This window comes from Drosophila rhopaloa, unplaced genomic scaffold, assembly GCF_018152115.1.
Source record: "Drosophila rhopaloa isolate 14029-0021.01 unplaced genomic scaffold, ASM1815211v1 contig_154, whole genome shotgun sequence".
NCBI lineage: Eukaryota > Metazoa > Arthropoda > Insecta > Diptera > Drosophilidae > Drosophila > Drosophila rhopaloa.
In genome coordinates, this window is record NW_025335033.1 from 196,462 (window position 1) to 219,613 (window position 23,152).

Here is a 23,152-nt window from a genome sequence, read left to right on the forward strand (position 1 = left end):
ATGCTCCCCTTGCGCGATCCCGAGCATAATGGTTCCGAGCTCGCATCTTCACGATCCTTTGCTCTGGCTCAATTTCTGCGTAACGAGCAGCGCCTAAAAAGAGATCCGCCCCTGAAAGCCCGGTATGACTCCGTAATCCAAGAATACCTCGACTTAGGTCACATGGCCGAGGTCCCTTTGACGAGCAGTTCCGCCACGTACTACCTTCCACATCACGCCGTTCTTAAACCCGAGAGCACAACCACTAAAGTTCGGGTGGTTTTCAACGCCTCTAGCCCTTCCGCAAACGGGACCAGTCTGAATGACATACTTTACGCGGGCCCGGTCTTACAATCCGACCTCACGATTCAAATCCTGAAGTGGCGATACTTTAGGTTCGTCTTCAACGCCGACATCGAGAAGATGTATCGGCAAATTTGGGTAGACCCCCAGCATACTCCCTTGCAGCGTATTCTATTCCGCATCTCCAATGGGGAAATCCGCGACTACGAGTTGAAGACAGTCACCTTCGGGGTCAATTGTGCCCCGTTCCTAGCGATCCGTGTCCTGCAACAGCTCGCCGACGACGAAGAGTCGAGGTATCCGCAGGCGAGTCGGATTATCCGACAGTTCATGTACGTCGACGACGTACTCGCGGGGGCAGACTCCAAACCCGAAGCGCAAGCGGCTATCCGCGAGCTCCAGGGGGCCCTGGATTCAGCAGGATTCCCCCTTAGAAAATGGACATCCAATAGCAAGGCGATTTTGGCCAACATCCAGAGTGACCATCTCCTTCGCGCGGACTTCCTTGAAATCGACGCAGAGAGCACGGCTAAAACTCTCGGAGTGCGGTGGAAGGCGACGTCTGACGAGTTTTTCTTCATTCCGCCCGAACTGACCCTGGGTTCAACGTTCACAAAGCGTCAAGTCCTATCCCAAATCGCCAAACTATTTGATCCAGCGGGTTGGCTCTCCCCCTTCATAGTCCGGGCAAAGATGTTCATGCAGGACATTTGGCTCCAAAATCTAGGATGGGACGATGCCCTCCCTCGAGATTTTTGCCAAAGATGGGTTGACTTGAGGCTGGGTCCGCGGTAATGGTGAACTTGCTCACGGCAAAGACGCGGGTGGCCCCAGTAAAAACGGTGTCGCTCCCGCGGCTCGAGTTGTGCGGAGCCTTGTTATTGTCAGAAATGGCCAACGCCGTTCTTCCGAAGATGCCCGGGCAGACAACGTTCGTGGCAAATCGTGTGACCAAGATCACCCAGCTCACCGAGGTGGAAAAATGGGCACACGTTCGCTCCGAGCATAACCCGGCAGATCTCGCTAGCCGGGGGGTGGCGCTTCAAGACCTTGCGGACAGCCAGCTGTGGTGGCATGGTCCTGCCTGGCTGCAGTGGCCTCGCTGCGAGTGGCCCACTCAAGGCTATGAACCTCCTGTGACTGAACTCGAGAAGCGAGCAGTCAAGGTCCATGTTGCGAAGGTACCCCCTGAAGACATTCTGGAGCGTTTTTCCACACTCGACAAGGCATTGCGAGTCCTCGCTTACGCTCATCGGTTCATCCAGCGTTCGCGAAAGCTCATGTCCCCGTTTGAGGATCCCTTGACAGCTCCTGAAATTGCGTCGGCCGAGCGGCTCCTGATTTCCGTCACGCAACGCAGGCACTTTGCCCTTGAGATTGGCTGCTTAAGCCAAAAACGGCCAGTGCCAGCATCCAGCCTTGTCCAAAACCTGAACCCGTTCATTGATTCCCAAGGGCTCATGAGAGCATGCGGCCGAGTCACGGCCTCCGAACTTCTCCAGTATGATGAACGGCACCCTGTCATCCTTCCATACGACTGCCATCTGTCTCGACTCCTCGTCCATTTCACGCATCGCATAACGCTGCACGGTGGCAATCAGCTAATGATCCGTCTGATCCGTCTGATCCGTCTGATCCGTCTGATCCGTCTGATCCGTCTGATCCGTCTGATCCGTTCCAAGTTCTGGATCCCGAGGGTGAGGAATTTGGTCAAGTCCGTCATATATTCATGCAAGGTCTGCATCATCCACAAAAAGAGGTTGCAAACGCAATTGATGGGAGACTTACCCAAAGAACGAACGTCCTTCTCGCGCCCTTTCACATATACCGGTGTGGACTATGCCGGTCCCTTCGACATCAAAAACTACACGGGACGAGCCTGTCTCATTACGAAAGGGTATGTGCTGGTGTTCGTGTGTTTCGCCACTAAGGCCATCCATTTAGAGCCTACTTCCGACCTCACGACTGGGAAGTTTCTCGTCGCCTTCGCCCGTTTCGTGTCCCGCAGAGGATGCCCCCGTCAAGTTCAGTCGGACAATGGGAAGACCTTTGTGGGTGCGGCTGCCCTACTCTCCCGCGAGTTTCTCCAAGCTCTCAAGGAAGCTGTGACAGGTGCCTATAGTCACCAGCAGCTGCTCTGGCAATTCATTCCTCCGGGAGCACCCCACATGGGAGGCTTGTGGGAAGCAGGTGTTAAGAGCTTCAAGACCCTGTTCTACAAGTCCACGGCGACGCGGAAATATACGTTCGAATAGCTGTCCACGCTTCTAGCTAGGATCGAAGCATGCCTGAATTCGCGCCCGCTCGCGCCAATGTCCGAAGACCCCACTGACCTGCTGGCACTTACGCCTGGGCACTTTCTTGTTGGAGGGCCCCTCCTCGCCATGGTCGAACCCGAGATAAAGGGGGACACCACATCTATTATAAACCGCTGGCAGCACCTGAAGGCTCTTCATCAACAATTTCGTCTGCGATGGAAGGAGGAGTACCTCAAGGAACTCCATAAGCGGAATAAGTGGCGAACCCCCACAAGAAATCTCCGTGCCGGGGACATGGTGGTAGTCAAGGAAGACAACCTTCCGTCCAATGAGTGGCGATTAGGCAGAATTGACGCGGTGTTTCCGGGAGCCGATGGCCATGTTCGTGTGGTCGACATCCGCACTGCACGGGGAGTCATTAAGCGTCCCATAGCGAAGGTCGTCCTTCTTCCAACGGAAGAGTCCGCCGGCCCGCAATAACCAGTCGACCCTTCACTCCGGTGGTTCAATTCATCACTTCGATTCGTAGCGTCAATTAATAGTTCCAACCCGTAGTTCCAATTCACAGTTCTTATCACTACTGATCCAAATTTTTCATTTTGTCCTATTCCGCCAATCAGATCTCACACGATGTCTCCACGTCCGCGCAGCGCCATCGCATTGGAGCTCAGACGAACTCGAGGTATGCAATCCTACCGTTGCCGAGTCTGTAGCGGGATCCATCCACTTCGGAAGTGTCGTCGGTTCCTCCGTCTGAGTGCCGAGAAGAGGCTCCGGGCTGTCCTTGCCAACCGGTACTGCCACCGCTGCTTGGCCCACGAGCACTCCGACGGAGCGTGTCGGCGAGGTGATCGCTGCAAAACTTGCGGCCAGGATCACCACACTCTCCTTCATCTCTCGGAACCACCGATGGCATCACGGCAGTCCCGCCCGGCAGCACGCCGGTCGCAGAGATCCGCTGCCACTCCGCAACACTCCTCAGCCGCTCCTCGGCCCTCGTCCGCCACTCCACGGCATTCTACAGCCACTCCTCGGCCCTCGTCCGCCACTCCACGGCATTCCTCAGCCGCTCCTCGGCACTCGTCCGCCACTCCACGGCACTCATCTGACACTCCGCGGCAATTTTCTGCTACTCGTCGGGGTGCCACGCAGCTTGCGGTCACAGCTCCGTCCCTAACGTCCCTTCTACAGCGGCACAGCGTCAACCTCCTACCGACGGCTTTGGTGCGTTTAGAGACCGGGAGTCGGGTCTTCGACACTGCGGCGCTTATTGACCCGTGCACGCTTATGAGCTGCATCGACGCTTCGCTAGCGTCGAGTTTCCGCTTGCCGACCACCAACTTGGGAGGCGAACAGATCTGTTCGGCAACCGTGGGGTCAAGAATCGACAGCGCTGTCCGGCTAGACGCAATTTTCAAAATAGAGCCTCACGTGTGCATCCGCACTCCAATCCGGGAGCTGAGCGACGCTGTAAGGACCCACTTCCGGGACATTACGCTGGCTGATGAGCGGTTCTATCTCCCCGCGACAATCTCCATCATCCTGGGCGCTGATATGTATCCGAACGTGATGCGGCCGGGATTCCTGAAACTTCAAGATGGACTGCCAGTAGCCCAGAGCACCGTGTTTGGGTGGGTCGTGTCCGGAGCATGCCACCAGCCGTGAAAAGAGCAACCAGGCTATGTTGCAACCCGAGTAGTTGCAAGGGGGGGCGGAATGTTTAGGCCAGTGGCCCACTGCTCTCCGAGCTTTCGCTCTCGCCCCTCTTGCGCTCCCTCGCTCGCCTCTCGCAACGTCCGCGCTCCAGAGTGCGAACTTCGGGCTTCGCATCCGAACTCCTCGGACGGCCGCTGCCGATCTCCCGCTCTCGCTTCAACGGAGTCAAGCGGGCGGGAGCGCGGTTTTAGTTTTAAGTTTTAATTAGTCTCGCATATACAGCTGAATAAAGCACACACTGAATAATACCACGACGCCCCCGACTTCATCATTTTTTTCGACTTCCTCTGCGTTTGCGCCGTGGGAACTATTTCTGCCAGCCAATCCCTTTTTGTGGAAGGATCGCCCCCCTACAACACCGTTATTAAAATCTAATATTTTAACTGATTTGCTTTACTCTTAGTTGTGCCTTTAATTTTCATTTGTTTTAGGTATTTTCCTCGCGAACTCGCATTTTTTGCCCAAATTGAAAATAGGGCCCCGCGCGTAACAAGCACGTGCTTGGTGTCGTTGGGCCACTTGTTTGTACTGCTCGAAGTGATTACGCACGTTGACGATTTTGTTTGCTAAGCGTGAGCACATCACGGTGGCTTGGAGCTCCATGCGCGGTATAGATAATGGCTTCAGTGGCGCCACTTTGCTTTTCGCGGCCACTAGCAATAATTCCACCTCGACTTTTTGTGATACTCGCAAGTAGCAAGCAGCGGAATAAGAATGCTCGCTAGAGTCCACGAACGTGTCCAGGGTTTCTGCAGACATCCTTGGGGATTAGCATCTCGGAATATTAATTGTAGCCACTTGAGGCAGTAACAGCTTCCATTAATTTCAGTCCTCCGACAATGATTCTGGCAGCTCTTGGTCCCAGCTGATACTTGCACGCCTGATTTTCTGCAGAAGGATTTTTAATCCGATCGTATATATGACATGTAAGCCCAAAGGGTCGAAGATCGGCATGAGAACCTCAAGGACTTCTCTTTTCGTTGGGACTGCAGGATCGGTAAGGACGTCTCGCTTAAGTCTTCAGAATCTGCAAATAAACTTAAAACCAAAACCTTTTCTGTAGCGCCGAACTGCACTGGCTCCTGTTTTTTGGCGTCTCCATCGTTCTTAAGATTAGAGTTGTCGAAAATTTTAAAAATATCGTATCGGTGATATTTTTTTTTTAAAAAAAAAAAAGATAATATTTAAAATATTACATAAAAATGTCGATATATTTGATATATTTGATATTTTTTGTGTTAAATGAAAAAATTGACCGCCCACAATAAAAAGACAATAAGTTTCTTTTTAAAAACAATAGTATTTTATTATACATATTTTATGACCAGTATGCAGGGTTTAGGGATTTTAATAACACCCTTTGCGTTATGTGTGCGTCAGTCATCCTGCTTCTTGAGTCGCACACAACACATTTCATGGCGGACGCCATTTTTTATATCCGTATAGTTTGATTTTACACTCAATTTTTTATTTCGCGCCTGAATTCTTCCATCGATGTCGCTTTGGAATTCAGAGTGACCAAAGACAAAAATATCAAAAAAGATAAAAAAAAATATCGGAATTCCGATAATTGGGCAAGTTAAAAATCACGCTATAAATATATAATTTTTAGGAAAAAATATCGATATATTGATATTTTGATGTATTATCAACAACCCTACCTAAGATACGAGAGAACTGTACTGGAATTTGACGCTCAGTTTCGAACTTTGAATCCGCCTCTGAAATGGACCTCTCTTACTTGGCTGGATATTTCGATGGCTTTCTTTTCATCACTCATACTGTCGATGAAGTCGTCGACATAGTGCGCACGGTGAACCGCAGGCTAACAGGAATTCCTGCTGGTGGACTAAGGCATTTTTGTCGTAGTGGACTATGAATGGTGCGCAACTAATACCAAAAGTCATTGCACGCATGACGTAAGTGTTTATCTTATTTCGGTTGGCATCATACCAAAGAAAGCGCTGGGAATGCATGTCCCCATGGAAAATGTTGATCCTGTGGAACATTTTGCGACTTTTCCGACTCTGAAGGCTAGAAGAAAGTCGATAAGTGGGTTTAAGCAGTCCGGTCCGATTAACAGAAGGTCGTTGAGGCATATCCTTTAGACCGGTAATGCGACTCTCGGGAAGTTTTTGAAGATCATTCCGCCAAAGAAGCCTAACTTCGTATTTTCCACATTTGTTTTGGCAAGTCTGCTCCAGGATTTCGACTGCTCGTTTGTCCTCACTTGAAAGGAGTTTTTTTAGGCGAAATTGACTCGAGGTTTTACTTCATCGTGAAGCTTTTGCCAGTTGCAATAGCAGTGGTGCATAGATACGTGACGGTTTGAGTTTGCCGATCCCTGGATGGTCCACCGTAACATGCACTTTGACGCTATTGGGTCGTTCCATTTGCCTTCGCGGATCCTGCGAGACACGGCTATTTTCCAATTGTTTGTTCCAATTAATAACATTGCGCGGAGTAGGTCTCTAATGGCAAGTCCTTCAGATAGCTGGACTTACTGCGCAACTCATCCATATCAGCGATTTGTGCAGTGCAATGTTTTTGACAGTATGAACGTAGTTGAGCCAGTAACGTGTTTCTGAGATTTGGATTGATGCTTGCACGGAAGTATTTTCGAACCGGGTTGTTTCTCCAGTCCACTGTTAACAAATCTGTGACGGTGTACCTTTTATATCGATTTTGCAAAAATTGATGTGTCTATTAGGGTAACAGATGATCCTTCATCCAGAAAATTAACATTTTTTTTGTCAGCATAATGTAGAGTTACGGGTTCGAATGGGAAGCACTGGTTTCCTTCTACGACGCCATGGTGTGTGCTTACATGTTTTTGATTTCCCGCTTCGTTGGCTATATTAGGAACATTTTCCGAGTGGAGTAGAGGGTGATGTTTTCTTGTACAACCGTTTACACCGCTCTCCTTTGGTATACAATTGTTTCGGTGAACCTTCAAGCATCAAAAGCAGGTCTTTCCGGCTTAAGCGACATGCCATCTCTGTTCAGCGATGCTGGATTTAAATTGTTCGCATTGTGTTACCCAATGATTTGTGGATTAGCATGCAATACACTTTCGACTAGGCTGTTGCTGGACTGTAGATCCCTGGCACGAACTGGCTGCGCAGCTACTATGGGAATACCCATAGTGAATCACAGAACTAGTCCTGTGAGAAAACGGTGTCACGACAGTCGACGCCACCTGCGCTATTTTGTATAGCCAGTCGCTGAAAGCCTTAATGGGAGGGACCGATTCGTCGTGGGGGTGCAACGCCCAGATTATTTTGTGGTTACTTGGAAGTTTGTCTACAAGCTCCTTTACTAACATTGGGTTGTTTAAGTGCGCTTCTACTCTGCATACTTCGATCGTGGCGCAAATGTTGCGTACTGCGAGCGCATACTCTATTATCGATTCCAAGTAGAAGCTTGTAACGAGTATCGTTCACCTAGCTCAGAATATGTGTGTTGTTCGTCCCACCAAATTTATTTAAATGTGACCGCCCGATTGTCTAGTGAGAACGCACAGAATGTTAGGATGTTTATACTAGGATCTATATAACGCTTCCACCCTCGCCTCTTAGCCGTGGACTGGATACGTCGGAGTGTGGCTTGGTTGCTGCTGGGCCTGCGATGACAGTTCGTCGTTTCTCGTGTCCTCGATGTCCTCGCTCTGCTCACGGCGCGAGTCCTGGCTCCGTTGTCCGCGTGCTCTTGTGAGACTAGGTGCAGCGGGTCTTTGGCTCTCGGGATTTGGTTAGCCACCCGTCTAGGACTCTGGCGGTGAACTACTGTGCTCTCGACGCATACGCCTCTCGAGACACCCGTGGTTCGGACTCGCGTCCTTCTTGGCTAGTCGCACCAGGGCCTGCACAACTCTCGCCTGGTGGTTCAGGCGTAAGCCGGAATTCGACAAGGCAATTGTTTTCGCACGGCAGCTGGTTCAGGACAGCTTCCCTTTCGCGCCCACGGCTATTTGTCGAAGGACTCTTTCTATTCAATTCTGTCGGACTAGCCGAGCAATACGCCAAGCTCAAATCGCGACAAGAATTAGAACAAAGCGCCTGGACTTAGCCGCGTGATGCCTTAAGGACCTCAGCTACCTGTTTCTCAGCTCGGAGACTTTAACTCTAAGTCCCGAACGTCTTGATGTAGTGATCTTGCTCCGGTTGACTCGGCGCGGCTCTGCTTCCTCCTGATGTTAACTTGACTTGCGTTGTTCACTGATATGCTGCTTGTCTACTGATCTTGCTGGATTGACTCCTTGTGATCGACTGATCCCGCTTCCTGCGCTCGCCCCGCTTATATAGGCCGGCGTATCCCGTTAATTCTCGGCTTCTCCTTTTTTCGGTTTTGCGCACGGCACCATGCTAGAGTCCAAAGTCCGCCGCGTTCTACCGTTACTCCTTCTCTCCAATCTCTCTCTCCTCGTTCTCTCCAAACTCTCTCCAGCCGTATTCTCCAAACTCTCTTTTATTTGTGAGGAGTTATTTAACTCCTCATAAGCTTATCCTACACCATTTCGCGTGCCCTGCCTTTTAGGCACTTTTGTAGAAGGAGCATGTTTTCAACATTGGAGAATCCTGCTGCGGAAGTGCTGTGCCCGAATGTACTTATAAACATTGGCCACTCCTCAGTATCCCCGCTGAACGAAGGAAGCTTCTTGGGTATAGATTGTCTTGCGGCGATTTGCGAACTGGACGGTGATGCGGGGGTCGCTGAAATAGCCCGTCTGTCGATCCGTCTTGCATATTCATTTGCAGTAAAATTTTATACTTCTCGATAAATCTCTGTTCGAAAGCTTTCTTTTCTTTCAACATGTCGAGCATTAGCTGGCTTTTGTTGACGTTAGAATTATCGTCGGCGATAATTTGTCCGTCGCTGGGTTTATTCATTTCGTTAGCTAGCTGTGGCTTATTTTGGTTTACGGATAATCCAGCAAGACACAGATCACAATTCCAATCCGTATCCTCGACGTCGTAGCCGACACCTGCGCAGCGAACGTGGTACCAACTGTCGCAACTGTCCCATTGAACCCAGCTTTCCATAGTTCCTACCGCTTTTTTCTTGCATGTTCTTGCATATTCTTGCTATTCTTCTAGGGTTATGTGAATTTGGCGTGTGGGAGAATTGTAGTTTTGTGCGTAATTTCTGTGGTTTGTTGGCTCCGTTTACAAATTACGTTTTACTCACCTTATGTTCAAGAAAGGGATGCAATCGCGATTTCACAATATTATGGTTAATTGAAAATGCGTCGCTTCGTAATAACGGCAACAACAAATTTAAGAATGTTGAGAGCGAAACTAAATTGTTTTTACAGCAGCCTTAACTCGAAAGCACACTAACTCGAAAGACAGGTGGAGAGCAATAAACTAATTGTTTAAAATTAATTTTATTTAAGTTTCAGCTTCCGAATAAATATGTTTTGCAGTTTGCGTTGCGGAGCATGCTTAAAAACTTTGTCTTTTTCCTTCTCTTATTTCGCTTCTGTCATTTTTTGAGATGGTTCTTAACAGCGTAAGTGAGATCGATATTCCTCATAACGATATCTCGATTAGAATATAATTTAAAACCAATACCTTTCAATAAGGAATTGTATATTGCCCTCACCCAAACTATTAGAAAATATATTGTCGATATAATATTAAATTTAAAGATTCAAATAGGTTTTTGAATTCAAGCTTAGAAAAACTGGTTAGTTATTTGGATAACACAAATTTCAGCCTATTAAAAACTAAATTTCAGGGAGAGAAATTTAATCAAATGAGGCGAAAGGGGGTATTCGCTTATGACTTTTTGGATAGCTTTAAAAAATTGAATGGAACAGAGCTTCGTCCAATTGAATATTTTTTCCCTTTCCTCACAGACCAAGCTTTTTCTGCCGAAGATTATGAATTCGGTCAAAAGGTTTGGTCAATCATTGATTGTTAATTTGAATCATTTGAAATTACATTTTAAAAGCGATTTAATGATTTTAGCCGAGAATTTCGAGAATTTTAGAAAGATTTGTCTAAACATTTATAAACTTGACCCCGTAACGGCTCCCTCAATTTCCTGGGATGCGTGATAGCTGATTTAAAAGATAAAGAAAATTATGTTATCCATTTAAAATAACTATGCATTCAACACGGAGTTATAGTACAAAAAATTCATAGAGTACTTACTTTAAACAATCATGTTGGTTAAAGCCCTATATAGATTTAAACACAAAACATAGAAAATGAGCTAAAAATGAATTTGAAAAAACATTTTTTGAATTAATAAATGACGATGCATACGGGAAGACTATGGAAAATGTCGGAAAAGAAGAATCCTGTCTCTGGTGTCTCATTACCAATCAAAACAAAACTTACCTGGTTTCAGACAACGAATATCACAGTCACAAATTTCACAGTGCATTACTTTTTTGACCTAATTTAGGTGCAATCGAACCAACACGTTATATTTTATGATAAGCCCATATATATTGAATCAAGTGTTTTAGAACTGTCAACACGGTTATGAATACTTTTATACTTTTATAATTTCCTTTTTATAAAGTGTCCTTCGTCAAGTATTATTTAAATGGATACCGATTCCTTTTTTTTATCATCTAACGAAGTTTTTTATAAATGAACTAGCGGTACCCTGCCAGGCTTCGTTGGATGCATAAATAATAAGACGCAAATAAAAAGTTTTATAACCATTTAATTTTGTAAATAATCATTCATTCACAGTGAACGGTCGTGTTTTTGTTTTGCGCTCCGAATTTTTAATTTTTCTTGTTAAAACCACCGGGGTTTACTTAAAAATTTTTTAAAGTTTATACATCGTGATTAACTTGTGTTTAGAAAATAAAAAGTGTTTATCATTATTTCGGTGCTGGTTTGTTGTTCTTGTTTTCTATTGCCTCCCTTTTCAGTCTTTCTATTCGTCGTTGGGCACTGTTGGAACGGCACGCACTCGAACGGCAATATCTCTCTGAGGTTTCTTATACCGGAGTTAATCGGTTAATAATCCCGCTCCTCTCTCTCTTTGTATCTCGTTTCGTGGTGCCTAACATCAAAGTTATTCGGTGTTTCGCTCCCACTCTGTCACTCTCCTTGCTCTCTCATTAAAAAGTTCTTGAGCGTTTTCGATTTTTTTGTCCGCTATAGTGCACAGTGGTCCGTGGTCAAAATTGCAAAAAAGTTATCTCGGCTGGACAGCAAAGTATTCCCTGCCATACATGTGATAAAATTTATCACGCAAAGTGTCTTGGCTATTCTGGCATGGTTCGCGATGCCATCGATAAGAGGAGTGGCCTACGCTACTACTGCGATGAATGCAGACGTCTCTCTCTCTCTCGGTCTAGTGTGCCCCAACGCGCGCGATCGTTGGCGCGCGCGCGTTCTTAGTTTGAATCGGAATTAAACGCTCCTTTCGTTTAACTTTTTTAGTCTCTTTTTCTTTACATCTTGTTTTTGTGCGCGCAGCGTCATGTTTTTCGCGGAATCTCAGCACTGCCTCCCAAACTTGTTCATGTTTTCGTGTTCGTTCTGTATTGTATTTGTTCCTCCGTACGGCTTAGTGTCTCCAATGTATATCCTCTTTGTTTTCCGTGTGTTCGGGTCTTTTACTACCACTTTCGTCCGCGTCTTCCTTGCTTTTTTCTGCTGTGATCCCTTGTACTTCTCCTTGATCCAGGTGTCCGTGACCTCTATTGCTTTCCACTCGTCCTGTACTGCTCTGGGTAAGGCGTCTCGTTACCTCGTTCCATTTTTCCTTTTTATTCTGGACTACGCCTAAGTCCCTGGTATTCGTTTTTGTCTCCGGTTGGTCCACTTTGTCTCCGGCTGCTCTTATCTCTAGCTCCAAGCCTCCACACCTCAGCGTGCTGCGTGCCCCGGCTAGAAAGTCCATTCCTAACAGTATTCCTCCTGCCACTTCTGTTAGTATCATGAATGTTACCCTGAACGCTCTTCCTCCAAATTGGATACCTGCCGCGAATTCTCCTATCGCCTTCTGCGTTGCTCCGTTGGCCATTGTTATTTTTGCTCGGGTTCCACACCATTTGCCTTGTTGCCTCAGATCTTGATATCTGCTTCTGCTTATCGCGCTTCTTGATGCTCCTGTGTCCACGATTCCTTTCGCTGTCTTGTTACCGACCCATATGCGGGCTACTATTTGGAACCCGTCGCAACATAGCTGTTCCCCTGCTGCTGGCTCTTTTATTGCCGCCTGAGCTGCCTGCTTCAACTGCTCAGGTCTCCTGCAGCACTCCTTGGTTCTCGTACCGTTTCTTCCACAGACCCAGCAAAACAGCCTCGGCGGATTGCTGCACGTGCTTGCCGTATGTCCGGTTCCTCCGCAGCGCATGCATATCTCCGGTCCTAGTTGCTGCTGTGCAGGTTGGCTTGCCTGTGTCCGGTCCTCTGCCTCTATTTCTTCCACTTCCTCCGCTAGTTTGAGGAACTCTGTCAACGAGTTGAATCCTGCCCTCCTAGCGTACAGCTTTATTTTGTTCCTGCTGTTTCTGTACACTCGGTCCAGTTTGGCCTCCTCTGAGAGTTTCGTGAATTGCATCAGTTTTCTTAGTCCCACTGCGTACTCTCTTACGGGCTCCGTTTCTCTCTGCAATCTGATTCTCCAACTATTCCTCATACCTTGGTGGTAAAAAGTATTCCAGCAGTTCTGTTCTGAGCTGCGTCCATGTTACGATCCTGCTCGGCGTGGTGTTCCACCAATCACTCGCGATCCCCTCCAGGATGAATGGCATTGTCTGTATCAGCTGGTGCTTCAGTATTCCGTATCCGCCTGCCCACTGTTCCATTTTGCTTAGGAACTCCAGTGGGTTTGTTGTTCCTTGGTACCGGATGCCCCATCCACGTACCCAGTCTATGACTTCTGTTTCCAATTTTATCTCTAACTTTCCTTCCGTTTCGTCCCCTAGACTTGCTCCTTTGATGTCCATTATCCCCTCCTTTTCCCTGGTTACCACGATCGCCGGAATTGTTTCTTTCGCCGGGCTTTTTTCTCTCTTATATTTTTCTGACAGTTCTGCGAGTCTTTGTCTGACCGTTTCTGTATGATCCGTTTTCTTTGCGAACGCTGCCAACAAACGTCTTAAATCCTCACTTCTTTCTGCCGTTCCTAATCCGAACTCTTCCGTGTATTTCGCTCTTTGGTGCCAGATATACCCAGCTCGACATTACTCCGCTGGTGTCGGTTTATCTCTTGCAACCACTTTAACCTGCTCGGGCGCCACTGTGACGGTTTTGTCGTTGTCGGGTGGCTCAGGGATGGCCAGGGTTCGTCACAAGAATTTGTTTGTGTCAGGCGTGGTTGCTGAAAGAGAGTTCCGACCCAGCCCAGAGTAGAAGTCGTGGGGAATTACTTAGTAATTGATAATAACTAGGTTTTATTTCAGTAAGTATCTTGACATTTGATTAATAACTAACGAGAGCCACAAGAGAGAGAGAATGTTTTGCTTGGGGACCCTGAAGTCAGCCACAAGAGGAGAATGTGTTGCTTGGGGACCCTGAAATCAGCCACAAGAGTGAGAGAATGTGTTGCTTGGGGACCCTGAAGCCACAAGAGAGAGAGTTCGGTCGGTGAACCGTGGGTTTGTTGTTCCTTGGTACCGGATGCCCCATCCACGTACCCAGTCTATGACTTCTGTTTCCAATTTTATCTCTAACTTTCCTTCCGTTTCGTCCCCTAGACTTGCTCCTTTGATGTCCATTATCCCCTCCTTTTCCCTGGTTACCACGATCGCCGGAATTGTTTCTTTCGCCGGGCTTTTTTCTCTCTTATATTTTTCTGACAGTTCTGCGAGTCTTTGTCTGACCGTTTCTGTATGATCCGTTTTCTTTGCGAACGCTGCCAACAAACGTCTTAAATCCTCACTTCTTTCTGCCGTTCCTAATCCGAACTCTTCCGTGTATTTCGCTCTTTGGTGCCAGATATACCCAGCTCGACATTACTCCGCTGGTGTCGGTTTATCTCTTGCAACCACTTTAACCTGCTCGGGCGCCACTGTGACGGTTTTGTCGTTGTCGGGTGGCTCAGGGATGGCCAGGGTTCGTCACAAGAATTTGTTTGTGTCAGGCGTGGTTGCTGAAAGAGAGTTCCGACCCAGCCCAGAGTAGAAGTCGTGGGGAATTACTTAGTAATTGATAATAACTAGGTTTTATTTCAGTAAGTATCTTGACATTTGATTAATAACTAACGAGAGCCACAAGAGAGAGAGAATGTTTTGCTTGGGGACCCTGAAGTCAGCCACAAGAGGAGAATGTGTTGCTTGGGGACCCTGAAATCAGCCACAAGAGTGAGAGAATGTGTTGCTTGGGGACCCTGAAGCCACAAGAGAGAGAGTTCGGTCGGTGAACCGTGCCGTAAGGAGGTGTGATCCTGAGATCAGACGTCTCCTAGGGATACCTCCAGGCCGGCAAGGCGAGAAGGTTAGAGGGAGGAGGAAGTACAACGGGAGCTAACTACAATGTATAAACGGACTTGGATCGAATGATCCACCAAAAAATGACTTTGCTGCTTACCACCACTGGGGAGTTGCCTCTGTACCCTAACACGGTTGGCTGCTAAGTGACCTTCTATGGCCCGTGGTCCGCCTTAAATAGGGCTCGGCGAGATCTAGTGTGCCCGCCGCCTGTGTGGGATTTGCCGGTATAAGTGTGGCCATCTCTCTCGGTCTAGTGTGCCCCTACGCGCGCGATCGTTGGCGCGCGCGCGTTCTTAGTTTGAATCGGAATTAAACGCTTTTTCGTTTAACTTTTTATACCCGTTACTCGTAGAGTAAAAGGGTATATTGTATTCGTGCAAAAGTATGTAACAGGTAAAAGGAAGCGTTTCCGACCCTATAAAGTATATATATTCTTGTTCAGGATCACTAGCCGAGTCGATCTAGCCATGTCCGTCTGTCCGTCTGTCTGTCCGTCTGTCTGTCCGTCTGTCTGTCCGTCTGTCTGTCCGTATGAACGCTGAGATCTCGGAAACTATAAAAGCTAGAGGATTGGCATTTTGCATGTAGATTTTAGAAGTTTGTTTCAAAATGGTGCCACGCCCCCTCTGACGCCCACAAGCCACAAGCTGTGGCCACAGTTTTGATGATATTATGAAAATTTTAATTGATATGTATTTGTTTCGTCAATAAATATTGATTGGCCTAATAAAAGTTTGCCACGCCCACTCTAACGGCCAAAAACCCATTAAACGCTTAAGCCTGGCTAGCGCCTACATTTCCGCCTTTCGTGGCGCCATCTAACGGATGACTTTGAAACAGCTGGCGGCGAAAAACATATGAGAAAGCATATTTATATTCAGTTGTTTAGCTGAGCAACGGGTATCTAATAGTCGAGGCACTCGACTATAGCGTTCTCTCTTGTTTAGTCTCTTTTTCTTTACATCTTGTTTTTGTGGGCGCAGCGTCACAAAGCAGTGATACGGAATTAATCTGGAACTGCCGTAAAAATACGGACCTGCTCGTGGCGCCTGAACCGCAGCTCACTAGTCGCATGCTAGCTGAGCCTGATTCCCCAAAGAGCAAAAAAGTCGCTGTCGGTGGACATTCTATGGCAGGTGCCGTGCAACCTGCTGCCCGCGATTCGATTCCAGCTCAGCTGCCAATCTTAGACGCCACTTAAATCGTACTAAGATCAGGGGCAAAAAGTGATTCGGTACCCGAAGTTTCTGGAACCGATGTGGCGCCGCTAGGTCCCAACACCTCATGTAGACTTAACGTCCGGATTACCGGCCGATACTGGTAGTACAGATACAAATTCCATATCCAAATCGAAATTGATTTTTTTTTCAGAGGACGGAGATCTAGGCTGCGTGCTTAAATACTGTGCTGAAACTCTGTGTAGACCTCGGTACAAAATGTTTACCTTGTCTTTGAAAACTTCTCATTTCCCACTTATTTGGAAGGAGTCATTTGTTATTCCCCTTCATAAGAAAGGAAATAAATCGAATATAAGTAATTGCAGGGGCATATCCAAATTATCCGCCATCCCAAAGCTTTTCGAAAACGTTATTACACCCCACTTGCAACATCTTTGTAGATCAATTATATCTCCATGTCAACATAGATTTATAAGGCGAAGATCTACGGCGACAAACCTCTTGGAGCTAACGACTTTTGTAATAAATGGCTTTAGGAAGAACATGCAACCTGACGTAGTTTACACTGATTTTAGTAAAGCGTTTGATTGAGTAAATCACTCGCTTCTTGTATTAAAGCTAGAGTTATTAGGGTTTCCATGTGATCTTCTAACATGAATCTTAAGTTATCTAAGTGGTAGGACTCAGCGAGTCCTCTTTAAAAACTCGATCTCTAATTTGATCCGAGTTACTTCAGGCGTCCCACAAGGAAGCCACCTTAGCCCACTTCTTTTTTACTTTATTTATAAACGATCTCCCTCTAGTCTTAACAAGGTCGCGTGTACGCAGATGACGTTAGGTTATGCCTGCAATATAACGAAATTTCCAGAATTTCAGTCGGACCTAAATACTTTTTAAACATGGTGTTGTAAAAATCTTTTGGATTTAAATAGCGCTAAGTGTAAAGTAATGACATTTTTTTGAATGAAATGTCGCGTATACGCTGGGTGGTTGTGTGTTGTCTGGAATCACGAATTTGTATGATCCGGCTCGTTCCGACGGACGGACAGACGGACGGACAGACGGACGGACGGACGGACAGACGGACGGACAGACGGACATGGCTAGATCGACTCTCCTGGTGATGCTGATCAAGAATATATATACTTTATAGGGTCGGAAATGTCTCCTTCACTGCGTTGCAAACTTTTGACTGAAATTATAATACCCTCTGCAAGGGTATAAAAATGTCGATATATTTGATATATTTAATATTTTTTGTGTTAAATGAAAAAATTGACCGCCCACAATAAAAAGACAATAAGTTTCTTTTTAAAAACAATAGTATTTTATTATACATATTTTATGACCGGTATGCAGGGTTTAGGGATTTTAATAACACCCTTTGCGTTATGTGTGCGTCAGTCATCCTGCTTCTTAAGTCGCTCACAACACATTTGATGGCGGACGCCGTTTTTTATATACGCCTGGGGTCTTTTTTGGTTTCAATTGCTCGCTGATTACTTTTGCAACTTCATTTGCAACTGAAAAACATTTCGAAGGTGTAAAGCAAATGTTCAAGCTCTGTCTTTGTCGCTTCTGGCCCAGCTGCCTGAAGAGTCTCTTATGGGAATTACTGTTTCGGCCGGCGCACTTAGATTTGGGTGGGCCCTCCACAAAGGATGCTTAGTGCTGGTGGGTGAAAGTTTCACAATGTACTGGCGTTATGCTTTTAATTCTTCTTGCCTTAGAGCCCTGGTAAGTCTGCGACCAGCTACCTTAATACTTTGTTTTGAGTATGGCGATCTGCTGGTTTGCCAAGAACGTCTCAAAAGTCTTTTCTCCAGAACAAGCTGTTCGATTTCAAGGTTAGTTTTGTGTTGGTGTGAGGCCCCATCCCTCCCTTGCGGTGTTGAGACTTTGGCTGCTGCGACGAGTACGATTCGAGTACATCGGCATAGCAGTCGATGTCCTCCTTGATGTTGAGATGTGGAGTTAGTTCAATGTGGGAACTTACGTACTTTTTGAACTTCAGCCAGTTGGTTCGATGCGACGTCAGCCTGCGAGGGTGCTCGATTAGTTCCGGGCTTTGAAGAAGAGTTATTAGCACAGGTGAGTGGCCCAATGATAGATCCAAAAGCGATTTTGCTGATATTAGATTGCGAGAAATGTTTTTTGTCACAGCAAAATCAATTAAATCAGGTAGTTTTCTATGATCTGTAGGCCAGTATGTAGGGCTGCCTGGTGAAACGTAGTCCAGTTTGTTGCATGTTTTAATGAGTGCATTATATAATTGCCTTCCTTTGGGGGTCACAAGGCGGGATCCCCAGTGCGTGTGCTTGGCGTTGTAATCTCCTGCTGCTATGAATCGCTCACCAAGTGAATTGTAGAAGTCCATGAATTGGTCTTCGGAGACTGTAAAGCGGGGTGGGCAGTAGACAGCGGCAATGGCAAGGTTGCAGTTGCCCAACTGTTATTTTATCGATGTAGCTTGCAGATGATTTTTTGCAAGCCGTTGGTAAAAGTGGTGTTTGACGCGGTCTATTATTAAGATGCCAGTTCCGCCATGCGCTTTACCATCTGGATTATCGGTGCCGTAGAACGTGTATCTCCGTATTTGAAAGTTATATTTGCTGGTGACTGTAATTTCATCGATGTAGCTTGCAGATGATTTTTTGCAAACCGTTGGTAAAAGTGGTGTTTGACGCGGTCTCTTATTAAGATGCCATTTCCGCCATGCGCTTTACCATCTGGATTATCGGTGCCGTAGAACGTGTATCCCCGTATTTGAAAGTTATATTTGCTGGTGAGAGTAGAACGGTGCCGTAGAACGTGTATCCCCGTATTTTAAAGTTATATTTGCTGGTGAGATGCGTTTCTGCCAGCAACATAACGTCAATGTGCTTTTCGTTCAGAAATTGAGTTATTTCAGGTTTATGCCGTGAAACACCGTTGGCGTTCCACAGAGTTATTCGAAGGCTGCTGAGCTGCAAGCATTTGTAACAAGATATTTTGGTTTTGCATAAGGGTTTGCATGGTGGTTTTCATGAAGGACATAATTTCATATTCATATAATCAAATTCATATAATCATATTTCGTTGCAAAGTAATCATCATAGATTCCATGTTACTTTATGGCTGTCCCATGGCCTGCTGGATGTTATCAATTTTCGGCTCTATGTGAGCTGTGCCTGATCTTAGAGCACTGGCGTAAGACATTCCGTTGGTAGTAATTTAAGAGCCAAATGATGATCTGGCTGCTTTTGAGAAGAAAACTTCCGGTGTCGTTTGTGATCTCATGTAAGTGTTTTGTATGTTCGCGGAGCGTGCCGTTGTCGCTCGTTGCGTCCGACTTTTCATCACCTTGTAGACTGGACAGCCTCTGTAGTTTGCTGTGTGGTTTCCTTGGCAGTTTACGCACTTTTTAGTGAGTCTTCCTTGTTGGCAGGGCAGGGTTCGGAGCCGTGGCAGTTTCCACAAGCTACACATACTGACCTGAGGGTGCAGTAAGCCCTGGTATGACCGTATTTCTGGCAATTTGTGCATTGCACTGATCCTACGGTGCAGAAGGTACTGCAACTTGTAGATCGGGTGCCCTGCGTTTTTTTTTCAAAGTTCTGCTGCCTGGCTCTAGCTCCACCTTGAAGATTGGTTGCGGCTCCTTGTTTTTGTTCATAATGTTTATAACATTTTTTGCGCAACAACCGTTTTCTATTAAGGCCTCCGTAATTTCGGAGGGGGTCACATCGTGTTCTATTCCCTTGAGCACAACTTGCAAGCCTTTGCAACTTTTCAGCTGGTACGTGTAGTAAATCTTTCTTCTCCCGAATAAAAATAGGGGGGTGCTTAAGTTTCCTTGGGGCTAATTGTTCAGACTCTGTTTCAGGCTCCGCCAGAATGAAAAATCTATTTTCATCTAATGGCCCGGGATTTTCAGGGCCTTTGTTGGAACGATTTATTTTTGGCTTATTGCCGTCCGAGTTTTTGGGGGTGTTAGCTTGCGCTTGGAGATATTAATGTAGCGATCCATGCCTGTCTGCGTGGCCGAACCCGCTTGCAGAATTGTCATTTCTTCTACCGTAGCTTTGTTTTTGCCGTTTGCAATGATTTTTGAACTTGGTTGTGTTGTTGCTTTACCCGCAGCACAAGAAGAGTGTGGAGTCGTTATTGCATTGTTGGCGACAGAGACCGTTGTAGTAGTAGTAGTAGTTGCTGTTGTTGTTGCGCTAGGCGGCAGAAGCTCTGTTGGAGTCTTACATTGCTCACTCCATGGCGTTTGAGCGGTGAAGAGCAGGGCGGGACTCTCTGACTTTTTTCACCGGCTTCGTCTTGTTGTTTTTGTCGTTGAGTGCGCTGATCCACGTACTTACTCATTTGTTTAGCGTTAGTGCGTAAAGATTAATTATTTAATTAATTAAACTATTAGTTTAGGATATGCGATTTGCATAGCGAAACGCAAAACCTCGCGTTTATTAATTTTTCGAACGTTTTCGACTGATTGACTAATCGTTTTTCCGGAGCGTTAATAAAACACGTCTGCACGCAGCAGATGACTTTTGAAAGAAGAAATATTTTAAATTTGTGTAAATATAAAAAAAATAATTAAGAAATTATTGAATAAAATCTTGCTGTGTCTGTGTATTATTCCAAATTACTATTTCAGCAAACTTTGTTTATTTATCCACGAAGACTGGCTTTCATCAAAACCAAGCCACTTAACCTTTCTTTACTTAAAACGCATTAGGATCTTTAACTCGTTGAAGTTCTTGTTTATAAAATGATTTGTCAATAGGTTCACTCTTATAATAATCCAACAGGGTAAGTAGACTTAACCTTTAATACATTAAAAACTTCTGTTGTCGCCTCCATAAACAATCCCTGATATTTACATATTCGTATTTCAATATAAACTCCTCATTTTGAGTGCATACATTAACTGGATTCATTTTAATGGTTTTGTGATTGTGCGGACTCTGCCGAATGCAGAGTTATTAGAATGGAATAAAACGTTCGACTTGTTTCGATCTCTAATATGCACTGATTTTTAATGTTCGATTTCGATATTATAAAGAGAGATATGTATGTATATACATGTGTGAGCTGCATGTATAAATAGCGTAAGGCGAATTCAAAACATAAGCATATGATTACAGTGTGGGGTAATTAAATATAACAAGTTGGCAAAGAATTCAAATTATTAATCAGCTTGAACGAAGTTATTCATAACAATAATAATAATTAAATCAAAAATGATGTTGACTTATGATGTCATCGAACATTCTCCGCCCGTTGAATGATCCAAGGAGTATTCAAGCACCAGTTTGCTCAGGCAGGGGCGCTATCTTACAGATGGGTCTTCGAATGGTTCCATTTTTCACCTTGATCTCGGCCACTCGTACTCGTCCATCAGCTCCGACATGCGTGTTGGTGATGCGACCAAGGATCCATTCCTGGGGAGGTGTATTATCCTCGTGAACAATCACCATTTGGCCAATTTGAATGTTGGCGTGGGGTTTGAGCCATTTGGAGCGCTCCTGAAGCGTGTGTAAATAGTCACGCCTCCATAGCTCCCAGAACTGCTGCTTCAAATACGTTACGCGCTGCCACCGCGTAAGATAAGATGGTCTGCTCTCGTCAATTGAAGGCTCCGGTACGGACGTCAAAGAGGACCCAATCAGCAAGTGCGCTGGGCTAAGCGCCTCTCCATCGTTTGGGTCTTCGGAAAGGGGTGCCATTGGTCTTGAGTTCAAGATTGCCTCCGACTCGATTGCAATCGTTTGAAGCTCCTCGTACGTTAGCCCAGTGTTGCCCAAGTTTTTCATCATTAGGCTCTTCATGGACTTCACTGCGGCCTCCCACAAGCCGCCAAAGTGGGGAGCACGCGGAGGGATGAACTTGAACTCGAATCCCACGATGCTGCTGAACTTCTGCAAATTCAATGTGTTGGCTTCGTCGAATAGCTGCTGCTTAAAGTCCTCGAGCTTCGATCGTGCACCGACGAAATTAGTTGCATTGTCACAATAAATGCGTAGTGGGATGCCTCTGCGACTGACGAAGCGCTTTAAACTGAGAATAAAATTATTAGTAGATAGATCGGAAATGAGTTCTATGTGGATTGCTTTTGACGAAAAGCATATAAACACGGCCATGTATGTTTTATATGGCACCTTGCTTCGAATGCGGTATGATGTGGAAAATGGTCCACATAGGTCGACTCCAGTTACAAAAAAAGGTCGTTGTGAATGAAAGCGATCAACTGGAAGTGATCCCATCATTTGTTCCATTAAACGAGGCTTATAATGGTAACAGTGTGTGCAGCGCCGTACAATCTTTTGCACAACTTCTCTGGCGTTTACAATCCAAGCCTGAAGTCGCAGGATTCCAATGAGAGCCTTTGGTCCAGCGTGCATGTGATGCCGGTGGAGATACTCAACAAATTTCAACGTGAAGCAATGATTCTTTGGTAGAAGAACAGGAAATTTGGCATCGATTGAAATGGGCGCCTTGGCTAAGCGGCCTCCTACACGTAATAGTGTTATCGAACCGTTTGGCCCGTTAGTCGCTGCTAGGAACAGATTTAGTTTCTGAAATTCGGGTTTTAAAATCCTGTTTTCCTTTAGCTGCTGGATTTCGTTGAAAAAGGTCTTGTGCTGAATATGTGATACGATGTGCTTGAACGCGTATTGCAATTCAGTTGCTGGTGTATGAATTACATCGACTAAGTTCACCTTTTTGTTGACCTTGATTCTATTAAAGACGCGCAACACAAAAGCTATGACTCGCAAAATGCGCCGATAGGATGAGAATTTGTTGATAACTTCATCGAATACATCTTCCTTGCTTCCACTATCGGTACATGTGAGGACTGTTGCTTTTCGCAGCTCCAACTCTTCATTGGTGTCCTGAGAATTTGGTACTGGTTGAGGCCATCCAGATGAGTCTTGACGTAAGAAGCTTGGTCCACGAAACCATATAGTTTCCATAAGCTCGGACGCTGCGCAGCCTCTTGAAACTATGTCCGCGGGATTGTCCTTGCCCGGAACGTGCCTCCAAGTGATGTTTGACGTGGTTGATTGCATCTCAGAAATCCGGTTAGCGACGAAACAGTTTAGCCTGGACGAGTGCATGGTAAGCCACTGTAGAACTATTCTTGAATCTGTCCAAAAGAAAATACTATCAATGTATTTTTCGAATTTATGCTTAATCTTGGCCCATGTTTGACACAATAAATATGCGGCGCACAATTCTAGCCGCGGCAATGAAATTGCTTTTATTGGGGCCACCTTAGACTTGGCGATGATTAGCATTGATTTGAACTCTCCGTTTAT